We start from the raw sequence: 20,741 nt of genomic DNA on the forward strand, positions 1-20,741 counted from the left end.
CTGATGCTCTCATCAACTGTGTACAGAGACATTGGAATATATTGTTAGCAGACAACAAGCTTAGGGCCATACTGGATGACAGATGTCACTTTTCTTACAGACGGCGTCGGAACATGGGATCCTTTTTTAATCATTACAAACACATCAACAGGAATGAGAATTCATCTAAACAAATAACCTTAGAAGGTGGCCCTCTAGTGGGATGCTTCCCATGTTGACATTGTACACACTGTAATAATATGCTCAAAACCAAGGAATTCACAAGCAAAAATACTGGTGAAGTTTTTCCAATTAAATTTTTTGCAAATAGTCAATCAGATTGGGTGATTTATTTGGCATCATGTAGCTGTTCAGCCTTTTATGTAGGACAAACCTCCCGGTGTGTAAAATTTAGGATTTCAGAACACCTTAGCGACATTAAGACTGCTAAACCAACCAATGCACTATATAAACATACAATAAAACATCCCCGGGCCAAGTTTAGATTTACTGTGATTGATATTATTCGATGGAATACACGTAACAAATCAGGTTGGCATGGAATATTAAACAAAATGGAAAAGAAATGGATTATAAAATTGGGTGCACTCTTTTCCCCTGGTCTAAATGAATATATGTGAAATATATGTGATGTAATTTTGTTCATGGACTCTGGGTGGCACCAGACCACTTGCTATATATAAGGTTGTGACATTTTGTAACAAATGCAGACAGTGAGGAAGGCCTAAAGGCTGAAACCGGTTTGTTTTTCTCCATCCTCCATCAATAAACGGATTATTGTCCACTGTTTGCTGGCTCTACCATGTTTTTGTAGTCTACAGATGTGAAACCCCCATATAAACACTAGTGTCCCATACAGTATAACCACAGAATAATATAATGTAATGAAAGCACATAGTGGGATGTTAGGGAAAAGAAACATACATATCATAAGATGTCATTAAGAAAAAATCAACCCCACAATCTGGATAGACCATAAAATGAAAGCTGAACAATGATAAATTGTGCTCATCTATATTTAGCCTAAGTAAGCATTGCTTAAGATGGTATGCTTAGCAATAATTAGTGTAGCTAATCAGATTTGCGCACTGGTAAGCAGTGCTTAGCATCTACCTTTTTAAGCAATGCCTATCTCTGCTAAGTGTGTTTCTCTATCACTTAGCTTAGCTCAGCGTATTCAAAACCGTCCAATCATGGCAAAGTGCAGGAAATCAGCCCTATTTAAACATTACAGGTTGAAATGCAGTCCATAACCAGTTGTAGCTCATCACTGCAGGCACTATGGCTAGTGTTGGTGAAGGTGTCCACTTTCGGGCACAGAGCTGGGGTATTCAGCAGTCCAGAGTCATGGTTGGACTCCTAGTACAAGACCATGAAGGAAGACTGCCGCAGGACCTGTACCAGGGCTCACAATACAAAGTGGAGGCCTGGGACCGTCTCAGATGTGACCTCACCAGTGCCACTGGCATCTCTTGGACTGGTGAGCAGGTCCAGCACCACTTTGTTGACTTGAAGCATAGGAAGAGTGAGCTCATAGGCCAGTGGTACAAGATGCACGGGCGAGGAATGTCCCAGACGTGTGTAAATATCAGTATCAATACATGATTTCCAACGTCCAGCCTGTGTATGTGATAGATAGGTATGCATAAATGTTTCTCTATCTCCTGTACAGCTGCAGATGAGAAGGCTGTGAATATGGATGCCCATGCCAGCAGGCTGTTAAGGCTGTGTTGCGAGGCTGGTGAGTACAAATCTAGCTTGTAGTATTCATGGCAAATAAATAGAAAGGATTAGAATGTTACCTGTCAGTATTTAAAAATGGGTATAGTTTGTACTGAATAAAGAAGACATTAGCAGAGTAATAGTGATGTATGGGGCATATATCAGTAAAAGTGTCAGTACCTGTCAATAAAAGTCAAACCCCAGACTGGTCATGTTTTCTTTGGTATATGGTGGTATGAACTGAAATGTGTACAGTTTCTGCACAGCAACTATAGCTCTGAAAGCATTAAATAATTAAGGCTCATCTGACAAAGATTGTGGAGTTGTAAAACAGGAGATTAGCTATATGAAATGTTCCATGCACCAAGATCTGATAACTGAATAGTAATATTGTGTTAACCAGTGTTTTCCAGAGTGTGCTATGAGAACACCAACCACGTAACAAAATTCTGGATGCTGGCAATGAAGAATCACTTGTCTTAATAAAATAAGTAGTTTAATGACAATTCCACGATGTGCAGATAAAAATAGAGAAGTTTAGCGCTTTCAACTGTGAAATACAGTCTTCTTCAGAACAATTTCTTTAACATACTAGCCTCATTATATACTCTACCTTAATGGACATAATTGAATAATTGTTTCTGTTACCGCCAAAAACTTTAAAGTCATACCTTCCAACTTGTATAATTATAACTGCTATATAAACACATAAACAGCCTGTTTGTTAAAACACAGTTGTCATCACATGTATATTCATGTAAAATACAAAATTTTTTAAAAATAATCATACTGAGATATAATTCAATGAAAATATGAACATTCAATAAAAATATTCAATAAATTGAATATAAATATCTCCCATGTACTTTACAATCTTCGGACATATATCACATCTGAATCAAATAAACTAAGAATGTGTGCATTCAATAAACTAATACACTATATAACCCTTATAGACTATATGTAAATATAACATCACATAAAGTGGTTACTAAAACAGTATCTCCCAGAATCTAACTGTGCCTACTATCCTAAAATTGATATATAAAAAAAACTAATTACTATAACCCATACAAAAATTCCAGGGAAGAAAGTGAGCTAACCTATCACTGATGGTCAAGAGTCCACTACCAATATAGCACTCGGGCAACTCATTGCTCTAGTCTTTTACATGAGGGCTAAAAATGGTTTGATGCTAATAAAATCGTTAAGTCCTGGTTTTCTTGTGGAATCTGTCAGGATCTGCCATCTACTCTCCCTTGCTGCCAACTCCATTTTCCAATTCCCCCCCAGAGGTGTGATAGAAATCTGGTCAATGATAGAGAATAAAAAACTATGCTCACTCCTGTGATCCAAAATATGTCTATATAGAGCGTTTTTGGTGTCATGTTTCTGTATCCTGTATAAATGCTCATACATCCGTTTTTTTAGTTGTCTTTCAGTTTTGCCAATATAGTGGGCATTACACTGCGTACAGTTGGCTATATAGACTACCCCTTTTGAACCACAGTTACCAGTCCTACAATGAATTAACGTGTGATTAATGTCATCCAATCTGATAGATTTGGCTGTGTTAATATGCTTACATTGCTTACATCTCCCACATTTGGTCGTTCCTTTATCTATCTCTTCCTTACCCTTTCCCTTACTAGCTCTCTCCAGTAGACGTTTAACATTGGGCGCTGTTTTATACACACATTTGGGAAATCTACCCCAAATTAGATCTTTGTCCATGGATGCTATTACTTCCCAGTGTTTCTCAAGGATTTCTTTAATCAAATATGTGAGGGGTGTATATGTCAGTACACACACACGTCCGTAGGAATCATTCATTCTTTTCGTCCTCGTGTCCTCGTGTATTTTTAGATATGCACGATCTAAAAATAGATTTTTAATATAACTAAGCTCTACCTCCATGGTGCCTTTTACAGATGACATCCTGGCGGCACGAATACCCTTTTATGATGTTTTGTACATTTTTTATTTTATATACAGGGACTGTTATTGTTCCTCCAAGTCTAATTGGTAACTATAAGTTGGTGTGAACATAGCACTTGAAATAGGGGTCGATTAAGACTCATCCATTATAGTAGCTATTATTGTTCATTTCCTTAGGATCTAAACATATACTTTTCCTGTATATACATTATATTGACAGGGGCCTGTTTTGTCCTCACACTTAAGGATATTATATTCCTATAATTTTTCAGTGGGGACCAGGCACTGGTAAAGTATTGTTGGTGACCTTGTAGTGGTTTTGATATAATTTATTATGGATCTTACAGATCTATTGAGGGGCCTTTCAGCTGATAGGGATGATTTAGCTACCAATACAAATCGGGAGAATCTGCTACAATATAGGGAGAACAAACAGAAAATTCTCAAATTAGATTGGTCACCACATATGAGAGAAATACTGATGCTCTCATCAACTGTGTACAGAGACATTGGAATATATTGTTAGCAGACAACAAGCTTAGGGCCATACTGGATGACAGATGTCACTTTTCTTACAGACGGGGTCGGAACATGGGATCCTTTTTTAATCATTACAAACACATCAACAGGAATGAGAATTCATCTAAACAAATAACCTTAGAAGGTGGCCCTCTAGTGGGATGCTTCCGATGTTGACATTGTACACACTGTAATAATATGCTCAAAACCAAGGAATTCACAAGCAGAAATACTGGTGAAGTTTTTCCGATTAAATTTTTCGCAAATTGTCAGTCAGACTGGGTGATTTATTTGGCATCATGTAGCTGTTCAGCCTTTTATGTAGGGCAAACCTCCCGGTGTGTAAAATTTAGGATTTCAGAACACCTTAGCGACATTAAGACTGCTAAACCAACCAATGCACTATATAAACATACAATAAAACATCCCCGGGCCAAGTTTAGATTTACTGTGATTGATATTATTCAATGGAATACACGTAACAAATCAGGTTGGCATGGAATATTAAACAAAATGGAAAAGAAATGGATTATAAAATTGGGTGCACTCTTTTCCCCTGGTCTAAATGAATATATGTGAAATATATGTGATGTAATTTTGTTCATGGACTCTGGGTGGCGCCAGACCACTTGCTATATATAAGGTTGTGACATTTTGTAACAAATGCAGACACTGAGGAAGGCCGAAAGGCTGAAACTGGTTTGTTTTTCTCCATCCTCCATCAATAAACGGATTATTGTCCACTGTTTGCTGGCTCTACCATGTTTTTGTAGTCTACAGATGTGAAACCCCCATATAAACACTAGTGTCCCATACAGTATAACCACAGAATAATATAATGTAATGAAAGCACATAGTGGGATGTTAGGGAAAAGAAACATACATATCATAAGACGGCATTAAGAAAAAATCAACCCCACAATCTAGATAGACCATAAAATGAAAGCTGAACAATGCTAAATTGTGCTCATCTATATTTAGCCTGAGTAAGCATTGCTTAAGATTGTATGCTTAGCAATAATTAGTGTAGCTAATCAGATTTGCGCACTGGTAAGCAGTGCTTAGCATCTACCTTTTTAAGCAATGCCTATCTGTGCTAAGTGTGTTTCTCTATCACTTAGCTTAGCTCAGCATATTCAAAACCGTCCAATCATGGCAAAGTGCAGGAAATCAGCCCTATTTAAACATTACAGGTTGAAATGCAGTCCATAACCAGTTGTAGCTCATCACTGCAGGCACTATGGCTGGTGTTGGTGAAGGTGTCCACTTTCGGGCACAGAGCTGGGGCATTCAGCAGTCCAGGGTCATGGTTGGACTCCTAGTACAAGACCATGAAGGAAGACTGCTGCAGGACCTGTACCAGGGCTCACAATACAAAGTGGAGGCCTGGGACCATCTCGGATGTGACCTCACCAGTGCCACTGGCATCTCTCGGACTGGTGAGCAGGTCCAGCACCACTTTGTTGACTTGAAGCATAGGAAGAGTGAGCTCTTAGGCCAGTGGTCCAAGATGCATGGGCGAGGAATGTCCCAGACGTGTGTAAATATCAGTATCAATACATGTTTTCCAATGTCCAGCCTGTGTATGTGATAGATAGGTATGCATAAATGTTTCTCTATCTCCTGTACAGCTGCAGATGAGAAGGCTGTGAATATGGATGCCCATGCCAGCAGGCTGCTAAGGCTGTGTTGCGAGGCTGGTGAGTACAAATCTAGCTTGTAGTATTCATGGCAAATAAATAGAAAGGTAAAACCAAAAAGTAGTACTTCCAAGTCGCCAAGGATGATATAAAAATTCTTTATTCCAACAATAAAAGGTAAGCGCTTTCGTCTACCCATATAGACTTCATCAGACAAATGAGAAATGGCACCACTCATATATTTATAGGACCCTTAATTGTCTCAATCAAACAATTAAATTGAAAAATTATTTAAAAGGTCATCTGTACCAGATTAATTAATTTGAACTTTCACAATAAAAAATGTAGTGAACAATATTGATCATCTTAAAGAACTTCTGTATGTATTTTAACAATTTTTTATGTACATAGACAATAAAATATTAGACTTTACAAAAATTGCTTATAGCAAACAACTAATTACATATATATTTATTTGATTGTATTATTTTAAATAAATGTTGACCAAAGCTAAAAATAACAATGGAAATAATGCATTTTGTTAAAATATTAAAATTAAAATTGAAATTAATTTATACTTTCCCTGCTCTGTCAACCATAATGGCTTTGATGCTAATATATTCATTCAAGCCAGGGAAAATATTAGCCTTCAGCCTCAACTGCCAACTCACTTCCCTATATAATAAAAGATTCTTCAAATCACCCCCCTTATGGTAATTTTTCACCAGGTCAATAATACCAAATTGGAAACCTTTAAAAGAACTACAAACTGTAGAATGTTTATAAAGGGCACTAGTGTCTTTTTTAACTCTAATATCGTTCATGTGTTCATAAATCCTATCCTTTAGTGCCCTTTCAGTTTTCCCCACATAAAAAGACAAACATTGTGTGCAAATAGCTAAATATACTAACATCTTTGTGTAACAATTACACTTACAGAAATGAACTATTCTACCCACACCATTATTTAATTTTATAGTTTCATTTTTATAAATATGGGTACATTGTCCACATCTACCACAAGAATTAGTAGCCTTTTTAATATTTCCATAATTACTGTCCCTTTCAAAAATTCTTTTGAAGTTAATACCTATCTTATAAGTAAAATGGGGTCTATTGCCTACTGCTTCATGTACCTCCTTATTGGTCTTAAGTATTGACCAATTGGTTTCCAAAATTTTAGTGAATTCTTCAGAAAAAACATTAAATTCAGTTATACAAGTCCCTTGATAATTTATTTTTTCCTTATCAGATTCCTCTGTTTTCTTGAAAGGTTTACCCAATAATGACTTGAATTTTGTCCCCCACCCATTATACACTTCTTCTAAAATACCACCAACCAAAACTTTTGGATACCCCCTCTCAATAAATTTTTCACCCAAGAAAACAAATTCTTCGTAAAGGTCTTCGAAGTCAGAAGTCATCCATGCTACCCTTACAGTCTGCCCTTTAATAAGGCTCCTTTTTTGATGAAAGGGGTGATGACTATCAAAGTGTAAATAACCATTACACCATGTCTCCTTACGAAAGATCCTAGACTTAAAACCTATCACTACTTTACTAACTGTAAGGTCAAGAAAATTAATACTATTTTCTCCAACAGTATGTGTAAATGACAAAAATTGGTTGTTTTGTTAATATAAACCATGAATTCCTCCAAATGTTCATGTGTACCTTCCCACAAAACAAAAATGTTGTCCAAAAACCTATAATAACACTTCATAAATTTTAAATATATACTATTGAATATATGTCTCTCTTCCCATTCCAACATCACAAGATTGGCATAAATGGGGGCACAGGCTGCCCCCATAGCCACTCCACTCACCTGTTGGAAGTATTCCCCCTGGAAGCCTATATAATTGTTGTCTAAAACAACTTCCATCAGTTCCAAAATCAATTGTTTCTGATCTAAAGATGCTTCCAGATGTTTATGTATACTATCTTCAAAAAATTCAAAACCTACCAATCTTGGGATACAGGTAAACAAATCCTTTACATCTATGGTTAAAAAGATGCAATTTTCAGACCACATGTCATTATTAATTTTACCTAAAAAATCCCAAGAATCTTTAAGTATGTGGTTTGTCTTTGTGACAATACTCTTGATAGTTCTATCAATATAGACTACCAAGGGATGTGTTTTTGAATGTTTTGCAGAAACAATAGGTCTGAAAGTTGGTTCAACAATAGATTTGTGGACTTTAGGTACACCGAAAAACTGTGAAATAGTAGGGTTAGGTTGGTTTAAAAAATTGTAAATGGTCTTGTCTACTCTATTTTCTAACAAATAACTAATAAATAGAAAGGATTAGAATGTTACCTGTCTGTATTTAAAAATGGGTATAGTTTGTACTGAATAAAGAAGACATTAGCAGAGTAATAGTGATGTATGGGGCATATATCAGTAAAAGTGTCAGTACCTGTCAATAAAAGTCAAACCCCGGACTGGTCATGTTTTCTTTGGTATATGGTGGTATGAACTGAAATGTGTACAGTTTCTGCACAGAAACTATAGCTCTGAAAGCATTAAATAATTAAGGCTCATCCGACAAAGATTGTGGAGTTGTAAAACAGGAGATTAGCTATATGAAATGTTCCATACACCAAGATCTGATAACTGAATAGTAATATTGTGTTAACCAGTGTTTTCCAGAGTGTGCTATGCCAAAGTATGAATACACAGTATAAGAACTATCTGCCATGCATGAATGTCAGAATTACAAGGTCAGATTATATAAACAAGAGAGTATATTATCTGCCATGCATGGATGTCAGAATTACAAGGTCAGATTATACAACCAAGAGAGTATTAGGCAGAAAACAGGCAAATAAAAGACAGCACTTTCTAATAGCTCATTCTGATGAAACACAAGTTTTGTTCTATTTTATGCACAAACAGGCACGGTTCGAATCCTGGGAGTGCTAGTAAGCTGTATGCATATTTTCACCAAGGAATATGTGAATATATGTAGAAACAGTCAGCTAGTGTTAACAGAAATTTCCTCCACAGATCTGCAAGGTAAGAAAATGTATATCTCAGCTGTAAGAAGGCTGCACTTATACACTGTGTTCAACACCCATTGTCCAACCCCAAGGCTGCAAATGACATCAAGATAAGTACATACACCAAGTAGTCTACTCCAAGACATGTCCCTCAAGTGTCACAATGTCACATCTAGTGGTTACTGCCACCCACACCCAGGGTGACCGATAGAAATCAAGGCAGAGCATGGCAGTAGCAAACACACACATACACACACACACACGCACACACACACACACACACACACACACACACACACACACACACACACACACACACACACACATACACACACCATGAGTGCACGTATGTAACCCTGACTATGTGAATATGGGTAGAAACAGTCAGGTAATGTTAACAGAAATTTCCTTCACATGTCTTTCAGGTAAAAAAAGGTATAACTCAGCTGTAAGAAGGCTGTACTTATACACTGTGTACAAAAATACCATACCACTGCCCAACCGAAGGCCATAGGTTGATGTAAAGTGAGGTAATACCTGGAGAGTAATGATTACAGCAATGATCATTAAAGTTGTAAACAATTGAAGCCTATACAGTGGTTAATTGATATATCTCTCTCTCTCTCTCCCCCACCCCATCTGCACCAATAATCTAAACACATAAATCAATGGGTATATTTTTCACCAAACCTATTGTTGGGACATGTGTCCTATTGTTTTACAAATATTTAAACGTTTGACTATTAATGTTCCCGGTTCAAATACTATCATTGGTGGCTTGTTGCTATCAATGTAACTTGCATGGTATTATAATGCCCACTGTGGTTCCATATATATGCATGTGTTTTTTTTGCTCAGCAACTGTTCCAAATATGTTGTTTTTTGATAATGGGAATACCTATGCATGCTGTTATAACTAATACTGTAATGTGTTTTTCATGACTAACCAACATACATTATAAAACTGCAACAACATAGCATGTCTGGGAAGGCAGGTCCCAGTGGATCCACCTGTCCCACCTCAACTGGCCATGGCACAGGGCCCCAGCATGCCTGAGACCCAACCTGGGACCTCCTTGTCCGCTGGTCCTGCACCAGCTTCAGGTGGAACTGCCTCCGGGGATGGGGCCTGTCCCTCCAGGAGCAGACGTGGACAAGACACTGTCACCTGTCATCAGGTCTGGGGATTGGTATGTAGTAAACTTCAAAAGGAGTTTGGAAATCTGCTATGCCAGCTTGAGGGCTGCATGGTGCATTTTGAGGGTCAGCCTGTCCTTTCTGCTCTGCCCCCAGCACAGTCATCTTTGGGCCCATGGGTGGGGACCTCAGTCCCACTGTATCCATTTGGGGTCTCGTGGGCATCTGATTCCCAACCACCCTCCCCATCCAAGGTGTTTACCCCCCACATGTGTCATATACCGCCCCTGTCTGCTGTCTTGTCTGACTTTCTGCCCAACCTACCTCAACAAATATACCTACTATCCTCCCCCAACATCCCACTCTCACCTCATTAAAAAATAAATAAAAAAGGGCACTCTGTTCTCACAAAAAAAGTTGCCTCATACATAGTCGTCCATTTTGCACACATGTCCACTGGACACATGTAATCTGGTCTAATTGGCTTAACAACACATTACTGTTGTCCTCACCCCTCTCTTGGGGGATGGAGTCTCCAAATTCACCTCCAAATTCTGTACAAATGCACAGCTGTTGCTGTATCAGAAATGGACAGCTAAGGACCTTCCCTATACCCATCCTGCACATCCCTAGCTATCTGTTACATTGTTTTTCCCTCTGCATGCCCCCTTTTTTACCACTTTCCTATCGCCCTTTTTTCTTTTCTTTTAAAAAAATTAGCATGATCGTAAGTGGGAGTAAGCTGCAGAAGGTGGCAGTAAGCGAGTTTGCCCGATGCTAAGCGATGCCTACACAGATTAAGCATTTTCCCATTTAAGAGTGTGTTGACATCACTTGCAGTAGTGCAAACCCACACAAACCTGCTCACAACTGCTTAAAACTGAGTTAATCACCCTGTCTCCATCAGCCACTGTTCTGCCCAGCAACAAAAGAAGCAGCCCGGCCACGGCTTGAACCCAGGACCCTGTAAATCACATTCAAAGCACTTTGCCACTACACCATCTGAGACATAATAATGAATGCTGTTTTTCAAATATATCATTCAGTACAGGTATAGAATAGTAGGGAACAAACACTGTGGAATCAGTCATGTTTAGTATATATAAGTATACACATATAGATGTGTATGGTGATAAATAAATATCAAAAAGTATATACATCAGATATATGGAGCTATACATATAATTTTTTTAATTTTATTTGTATTTATTTTACATTTGTTGACCGGGATAGTCTGACTGGATACATGTCCATTCTCAGCGAAGGCCCGAGGAGAAAACCTCCAAGGTAAGCAGTTAAGATTAAAGAAACGACATTACATATTGCAAATACAATATTTACAGTGATTACATACATAAACAAGTTATACAAATTCCACAGGTTAGAGATAATCCCAAGTGTAAGTCAGAATTAAGTAACACAAATAAGCTGAATTAAGTTTTAACTCATTCTAGAGGCGAGTTAGTAAGGCTTGATACATTGACATAGCCAGTTAAGTGTCAAATGTTGTTTGAGTCTTGTCTTAAATTGACACAGGGTGGAAAGTAAAGTAATATCAGCTGGGAGAGAGTTCCAGGATCTACCTACAGAGTTGGCAAAGAGAGAGTCACCGGCTGTGTTATTAATTTTGCTAGTCTGAACTAGTCGTCTGTTAGAGGATCGAAGCGGTCTAGGATTGTTATAAGGGGTGATAATATTTTTAAGTGCTGGAGTATTGTCCAGATTGAGAGGATTTTATAGGCCATAATCAGTTGGTTATACTGGATTAGGCTGGGTAGTTCTAGCCACCCAAGCTGGTTTAGATTGATACAATGATGTGTCCTAAAAGGCAGCCCAGTGGCAAATCTGGCAATATGGTTGTAGCAGATTGAGAGTTTGTTAAGGACAGACTTGTTTAAATTAGAGAATAAAGGGGATGCATACAGAAGAGTTGAATGAAGGTGAGAGTGAGCTATGGCAATTCTAGCAGGAGGGGTTACGAAGGCTTTTATCCTGTAAAGTGACCCTAGTTTTTTATTGATGGTTTTGATGGATTGATTAACATGTAGGTTGAATTTAAGATTGCTTTCAATAATGACACCTAGTCATTTTGTAGAGGGATCAAGGGAGATTATTGTGCCATCATTTGATTTTATGGTAATGGTGAATGCAGTAGGCATATATGTTGGTGAGAAAAGCAACATTTTTGTTTTTGGGGGGGATTTAGGATCAGACAATGATCAGAAAGCCAGTTTTCTATTGTGTTGAAGGTGGTCTGGGTAGCTGACCATAGCTCTGTTGAAGATGTGGCTGAGCAGATCAGGGTAGAGTCATCAGCCTATTGGATACAGCTGACTTTTGGAATGACAGAATAAAGGTCATTAATGAAGATGGAGAACAACAGGGGCCCTAGTATAGAACCTTGTGGTACACCAAGTGTGGTAGGTAGGAGGTTAGAGAGTTTGTTTTGCCAAAGGACAACCTGCTGGCTGCCATTCAGATAGGAGTGAAACCATAGAAGGACTTTAATATCTAGACAGAGTGTTTTCACGGTGTGGATTAGAAGTTGGTGATCAAACATATCAAGTGCCTTGGAGAGATCCAAGAAGAAGGCCGAGGATACATAATGATTGTTGTGATTATGGTTTATGCTGTTGGGGAAGGCTAGGAGGGCTGAAGTAGTGCTGTGGTGAGGTTGGACACCATGCTGGGTGTCTGCCATAAAGTGATTCTGAATTAGGTGGTGCATCAATTATCTATGAATACATTTTTCCATAATCTTTGCAAGTGGAGATAGTATAGCTATTGGCCTATAACTGGATAATTCAGTAGAGCTGCCTACTTTGCTTTAGTCGGATTACATAGGATATTTTCCAGATGGTGGTGATTTTAGCTCCTGCTATAGTTTGACTGATTCGTATTGAGATGGGGTAAGCAATAGCATCAGCTGCTTTTTGTAGGTACTCAGCAGGGAGTTGATCAGCAGAGAGTGTTGTGGGTTTTAATGTTTTGATCAAGGTATGAATAAGTGAAGTGGCGACTGGTTGGAAGCTGAATGAGAGTTGGTTTCTAGGGGTGGTACCCTTAGGGCCAGGGGAGCTAGAAGGTAGCTAGCTAGGGCTTGAATTGTCTCATTAAAGAATCAGTTAAAACTGTCTGAGACATCCTCAGGGAGTTTATCAATGGTGGCTGCGTAGACAGGGGTTGAAGTTTGTCCAGGATGGAGTAGTTTATTTAAACTTGCCCAAAACTTCTGAGGGTTATTTTGATTTACTTTCTGTAAATTATAGCAGTAGTGTTTTTTTGTCTTGTAAAACTGATTTCTTAGTCTTGTTCCTTGATTGCCTATATTTAATGTGATATTTGGGGTCTTTAGTAGTACGACATAATGCCCATGGTTTGTTTCTAAGAGTAACTTTTAGTTTGGACTCTTTAGAAAGCCATGGCACAGGTTTTACCTTTGTTCTTATTGAGTGATCAGGTGCATGAGAATCAAGGATCTCAAGGAATTTGTTGTTACCGTATAACTGCTTCCTCTAAGGGGGAATGTTTCAGAATAGACCATTTACACGAGTTTAGTTCTTGTTAGAATTTGGCAGGGTTAAAGTATTATTGTTTCTTACCATTCTGAGTAAGGGTTGTGCTTAATTATATAGGTGAGAAGGTGATTGCTTAGATCATCAGGGAGGGTCCCTGAGGTGTACAATTGGGGGTGACATTTTATGAGTACCCAATGAAGTATGCTTTATTTTTGGTTAGGTTTACCTATCCTGGTAGGGGTGGTTATGAGTTGTGCAAATGCATGCAGGTTAACATGGGTGGTTGGGATTTCTGAGGAGCAGGTGCTCTAGTCTATGTTAAAATCTCCGAGTAGTAGGGTTTCTTGGGGGTAGTGACATGATAGCCAGTGAAGGGTATCTTCAAGTGTAGATATATTGTTACCTGGGGGAATGTGCATACAGATGATTTTGATACATTTATTTTTATTAAGTTGCAATTTGGTGGCAAAACCTCTGAGTTATTAATTTGAAGTGGTTGTATTGCTTCTATGCTGACATTCAATGCAGATTTATGGAGAACAGCTACCCCACCCCCCCTTCCTGGAAGCATGATCCAGCCTGTGTATGTTGTACCCAGGTGGTAACACTTCACTGTCTGCAGTGTTAGGTTTTAACCAGGTTTCAGATAAACAGAGAATCTCAGGGGAGTGGACAGCCAGGAGTGCATGCAGTTCATGTACCTTGTTGTTAATGCTTCTAATGTTGAGGTGACAGGCCAGGAGAGAGTTAATTGGCCTATTAATTGTAGGTTTATAGCTCGGATTACAAGTAGAGGAGGTATGTTTATCTGAAGTGGATGGACCAGGGTTAGGGTGGATATCACCACCAAATGTGAGGTTAGGTTTATACCTAGTGATAAACTTCAGGAATTTGTTTATAAGTTTATGGTAGTGTTTGGATCTAGAACTAATGTGTCTGGGATTGATGTGTTGATAGAGTGAACAGGGTGTGGGGCAGGACATGGTACTGTATGAATTGTTAAAGGTGGAAGGATTTACAGCTGGGGTTCTAGTATGGCCTTTCGAAACCTGAAATCCGGTGAGAAACTGGTATATAAAACATGTATGTAGAGAATATACACATCTATATTGTAATATAAACAAATGTAGAAATATCAAAAAAGGAATATATATATATATATATATATATATATATATATATATATATATATAAAACACGTTATAATCTTGAAATACTAAAATGTCGAATTTCAGTATCTTGAGACTATAAAGTCAAAGTTTTGAAATAGCGAAAGTGCATAATTGCGAATTTGAATATCTCAAATTCACGGTTATGGAATTCCAAGGTTGTATGTGGATGGTGTGCGGTGCCATGTGTGGATTTAGGTGTAATGTCAGATGAGTGTTTTGTAAGGGTTTTGGGTGTGAGTTTGAGTGTATGTAAGTGTACTGATATATATGATGTGTGTGTATATGTGTGTACGTGCGTGTGTATGTGTGTGTGTGTGTGTGTGTGTGTGTGTGTGTGTGTGTGTGTGTGTGTGTGTGTGTGTGTGTGTGTGTGTGTGTGTGTGTGTGTGTGTGTGTGTGTGTGTGTGTTTGATAGCCTGTCAAAATGGGGGGACAATGGGCCATATGGTGATTGTGACTATTTCTTTCAGTAATGTATGGGTTGCTAGGGTTACAGGGCTTGTTTTAATAGACATCTAACAGATATGCCATTTGACACAGTCATATATTGTTTCAGTACCTTGTGACATACCTCCTGAGATCATCACAGTGATTTACCAGAAAAATACAGGATGGCTACTACAAGCCTACATCAGCTTCATGTGATGATAGCATCGAGTTTTTGAACCGACTGAACAAATTCTTCAGTAGGTTTGATGGTGACAACAAAATAACAGCATGCAGAATCCATAAAGACAAGGATGCAGCTGTGCTGAGCTTCAATACAATCAATGTCACCAGAACCCTAAAACATGTCAACCCAAGGAAAGCAGCTGGCCCTGACAACATCATGGGCAGGGTACTAAGGGAATGTGTGAAAGAACTGGCTCCAGTACTCACTGGCATCTTCAACACTAAACTCAATCTAGCCAGTGTTCCAAAATGCTTCAAGGAGATGACTATCATTCCTCTACCCAAGAAACCACAGCCAACAACTCTGAATGACTACCAACCAGTTGCTTTAACCTCAATGTTAATGAAGTGCCTGGAAAGGCTGGTCAAAGATCATATAGCCTCAATATTACCTGTGTCACTCGCACTGTATTTTGCATACAGGACAAACCACAGTAGAGGGGATGCCATCTCACTAGCTCTCCATGAAACACTGACCCACTTAGAAGGCAAAAACTGCTATGCAAGACTGCTATTCATCGATTTTAGTTCTGCCTTCAACACTGACATCCTTCAAAATCTGATATCGAAGCAACTTTGACTGGGCATAGACTCTCATTTATGCAACTGGATTCTGAGCTTCCTTACTGAAAGCCCTCAAAAAGGTTCATGTGGGAGACAACAGCTCCAGAAGTATCATCCTGAACACAGGAGTACCACAGGGGTGTGTCTTAAGCCCTCTCCTTTTCAATCTGCTGACACATGACTGCACAGCCACACATGAGATGAATAGGATCATCAAATTTGTGGATGACACCACTGTTATAGGCCTGGTCAAAGATGGAGAGGAGGAGACCTACAGGAACGAGATTGATCAACTACTGGTCTGGTGTGACAGCAACATTCTAGCACTGAATGTCAGCAAGATAAAGGAGTTGATTTTTGATTTCAGAAGATCTCAAGTACCACACAAACCTCTAGTGATGATAGGGATGAAAATGGAAAGGGTCAAGAGTAGAAAGTTCTTGGGTCTTCATCTCACGGAGAACTTATCCTGGTCAGTCCATGTATCCAGCACAGTCAAAAAAGCTCAGCAACGCTTGCACTTTCTAAGGAAACTTAGGAAGGAAAAATTACCAAGCTCCATACTTTAGACCTTTCATAGGGGCACCATTGAATGTGTCCTGACCAACAGCATTGCTGTCTAGTATGGGAGCTGTAATAATCAGGATCAAAAAGCTCTCAAGAGAGTTTTAAGGTCAGCAGAAAGAATCATTGGCACTTCTCTTAACTCCTCTGGAAGATCTACACAAATGCCAGTGTATAGACAGGGCCAAAAAGATGTCCAGCAATCCAAGACATCTTGCCAATGGTCTGTACACTCGCCTGTCCTCTGGCAGGAGATACAGAAGCCTGCATTGTAAGACCACCAGACTAAAAAACAGTTTCTTTCCTCTCTCTGTTAGACTGCTGAACTCTTTGAAAAAATGAACCATGATGTCTGTTACATAACTAGCCTATCAAGGAGATTATTTTATGGATTTGCAATAACTAAGTGCAATACTAAGGTGGCTCACCTACACACTGAAGGACTGTAAATTGCAATATACAAACTGTGCAATAATTCAGTCTAATCGTAGATGTGCTGCTATCGTTTCAATTTTATTTGACAATATTACCTTTATATTGTTTCTTGTCTTCCTTGTCTCCTGTTCTGGTATGGGTGTGGGTCACTGCTATCCTACTTTACTTACAAATTGCTACTTATTAAAGTTCTACTGTGATATGTTATTAATTTTTCTCTATCTATATGTGCAACTGTTTCCTCCATTGAGAATGAAGTATTGTAACTTCGTTCAGCTACACTCCTGTGTAGTTCTGAATGACACTAACATTTTCTTTGACTTGACTTTGACTTTGATGTTGCACACACCAGGATTATGGACCAAATGCTATGCATTCTTGCACAATCCAGCCTGTTGATAGGTGTGCCTACAAGCAATTCACTGCTGCTGCTGTGGAAACAGTCCAGCACATTGACAAAATCAGCAAAATGGCAAAATCTCTGTGCATTTCTGTTCTGGCCTGGTCTGATTTCCAGTCCACATTTGGGTAATATAAGTCAGACAGGATCAGGGTGACAGGCAGACTACAAATAGATTTGTAGGGGATAAGATATGTGGGTGTTATTGTCCTAGGTCAGATATGTTTACCTATAGCTGCCAGTACCTTGCATTGGGGTCTTCTCAATGGTTGACTGCACTTGGAGGGTCTTGTGTGTGTCAGACGGTTTGACCAGCCTGGAGGTGTGTGTTTGTCTCACATATATGTATGGCCCACTTTATTTTGCTTGGATGGCCACATTCTGGGGTCATGATGTTGCATAGGATGAATGATCAGGGAAGGGTGTGTTTCTCCCCATGGCTGAGGGCCAGGGTTCTGTGGGTGCAGACATGTCACCATCTTCCAGGGTTAGGACTACCTGCAATGAGTGCATTCCCATGTTTAGACTCCTAGCCCTGCCTGTCAGCTGTACAGAGTATCACAGAATGTCCACATCCATGACTTTTATATCTTCTTGGTCACCCAAACAAGTGTGATTTTCACGGACAAGTGTTTGGCAAATCACTCAGGTTGAAGTCAGATATTACTGACCGTTGACATTGCAGTTTCAGACTTTGTACCCATCAGACATTCCATGCTGCTACAATCATTCCGTCAACTTTATAACATTATTAGAGTAGTATTTCAAAGGTGTCCTTCTCTTTGGACCTTTTTCACTCCATTATTCATGGCTTTGTCCAGATTCCTAGCTGTCTGACACTGGCAGGTTTTCTCATAGCAGTTAGCGGCATTGCCTTTCTTTGCATTTTGTAGACTGAGTTATGTTGGTGTTATGGACCCCATGACCCTCCTTAACGGAGCACTTTGGGTGAGGCATAGGCATTTGCCAGAGGCCTGTAGGTCAGGTGTGACAGATGCAGGCCATCTGTAGCAAGGCAGTGCATTCTGATGCTCATATGTTCCCAGGCGGCTGGCAGCAGACAAGACTGGGATGGTGCCAATAAGTTGACTGTGGGTGTTACTGACTATTGCTTTCTGTTTGTGTTGAGACATCACTCTAATTAACAGCTGGATACTGTTTAAGGCTAGGGATATGTTACTGCATTTCTATGGGACTATGGGGGGCACAGCTGTATACAATACACATTTTCAGAGACTGTGTTGATATTTGCTTAATATTTTGGTCCCATTTAGCATAGTGGTGTGCCCTATCTTTGAGATTACAGGCATAACAGTATTGACCACAGGTCAGATTGTTCTGGTATAAACACTTGTAATTTTAGACGTCTTACCTTTCAAAGCCATACTGCCACTGCTGGACCTGCTGTGATATCACTGTGTAAAAGTTTGTAGGTGGGAATTTCACCATGTGAGGGCCTTTGCCAGACATTTCTGTATGGTTTTCTACAGCTTATCTGTTGGGTGAGGCTGGGGGTGGGTATGGGACCCCCACTCTGACATCCATGCATGTGACCTATGACCCCCCACTTATTTGGCTCACCACATATACTGCAGTGCAATTTGTCAACTAGGGTGGTACTGCATGGTGTGGGTAGGCCAGTACTGGGGATACACTTCCTGCTGTCCCACAGAGCTTTCAGTTGTCTGCTGCTATCCCAGTTAGCCACCCCATTTCCTTGCATGCTCGATCAATACCACAGATATGCTATCAGAAGATTTCACTCCATTAATTTATTTTGTTAAGGAGACTGGCTTACCTTATGCCTGAGGCAGTTGTGAGGATGATGCTTAAGGGCTGACTATGTCAGATGCATGCAGTACACTGCCTATACATGGTAAGGTATAGGTGGTGTGATATTTGGCATCCATTTTACTGTGTGTATGAGTCAGAGAGAGAGAGAGCGAGTGAGAGATCAGTCACTGGGGCCCTACAGTGTCAATGTATGTGCTATGCTTTGTGTCTTTACCATGACCAGGGCATACTAGGTACTCCTCCATCTGCCTATAGTGGCAGGCTCAAGATGTTCCTCCACCAAGTCCCTCTGTGCCTGTGGAGACCTTGGCAATGGTGGGGGGGGGGCTATGTGGCCCTTCCCCATTTTGTTTCTGCTGCAGCTGTTTCCATAGGATCATATTGTGTAGCATGGCACATACTATGAACATGTGTGCACATGTAAATGGAGAGTACTGCAAGGCTCCACCAGATATCTCAAGGCAGCAGAACCATGACTTGAGCATCCCAAACATGCATTCTGTAATGATCCTGGATTGTGCGTGTGACTCATTATGGCGTTCTTGTGTGGGTGTGTGTACATTTCTGATGGGTGTCATCATCCACGGCTCCAGTGAGTAGCCAGCATCCTCCACCAGATGGCCATATGGGATGTCCCCATTGGCAAACAACCGGTGCAGGTGTGAAGAAGGCCAGATGTGGGAGACATGATACCTTCCAGGTTTGCCAGCACACAAGTTCATGGTAATGCCTTGGGCATCACACATAACCTGGCAGTTGATGGAGTGGAACCACTTGTGGTTTAGGTAGACCCTACCTGTTCACCAGGTAGTGCTTTGATGTAGATGTGCATGCAGTCTATGGCACCCAGTACCTCTGGGTATTCTGCTACATGGTGGAAGAGATGCATATTTCTGGTCCTCTCCTCATGGGTGCTGGGGAAGTAAATGTGCTCAGTGGCATGTGTTCACATGGCATCCAGGTACTGGTGGAGTATCCTGGATGCAGATGCCTGTGAGACCCCCATGATATCCCCAGTTGGTCTTCGGAAAGTACCTGTGGCTAGTATTCTTAAGACTACACATGCCTTAGTATCCACTGGGATGGTTTCCCCTCTGTTAGTTCTGGCTCTGAGGTGAGGCCATTACAGTTCAACAAGTTGCTGAAATATGTCTCTGCCCACCTTGTAGTGCTGTACTACCTCCAGATCATGTAGCCCCTGGTAGGTTACCATGGGTCTGAACACTCTTCTCCTCCTCCTCGGTCTGAGTTGGTTGCCAGCATTATCCTACTCACCACCCTCAGTCTCTAGCACATACTGATAGATCAGAGCAACAGTAGCTCCTAACATTTTTTTAGATTTGTCAGTTTAAAATTCCCCTGAATGTGTACACTAGTGATGTAGAGTTTGTGCAGAAAAACATATTGAAAGGTGTTAGCATAGTTTATAGTAGTGTGCTGGGCTGCTGTCTGTGTAATTGGCTGATTCTGATACATTCCACCTGCCAGCTATGCTAGTTCTTCTTGATTGCCTTCCATCTGCTGTTTCCCCTTCCTATTTCCTCCCAGTTTATGTCCCAATGCATGCTGTGCATACCTGGTGTTCAATTATAAACAGTTCTGTTATTTCTGTTGTTTTTTTTTTTTTTTTTGGGCCTGGTGCATGCCATGCACACCCGTT

The sequence above is a fragment of the Protopterus annectens genome, chromosome 8.part1 (genome assembly GCF_019279795.1).
Source record: "Protopterus annectens isolate FY-2018-M chromosome 8.part1, PAN1.0, whole genome shotgun sequence".
NCBI classification, from domain to species: domain Eukaryota; kingdom Metazoa; phylum Chordata; order Ceratodontiformes; family Protopteridae; genus Protopterus; species Protopterus annectens.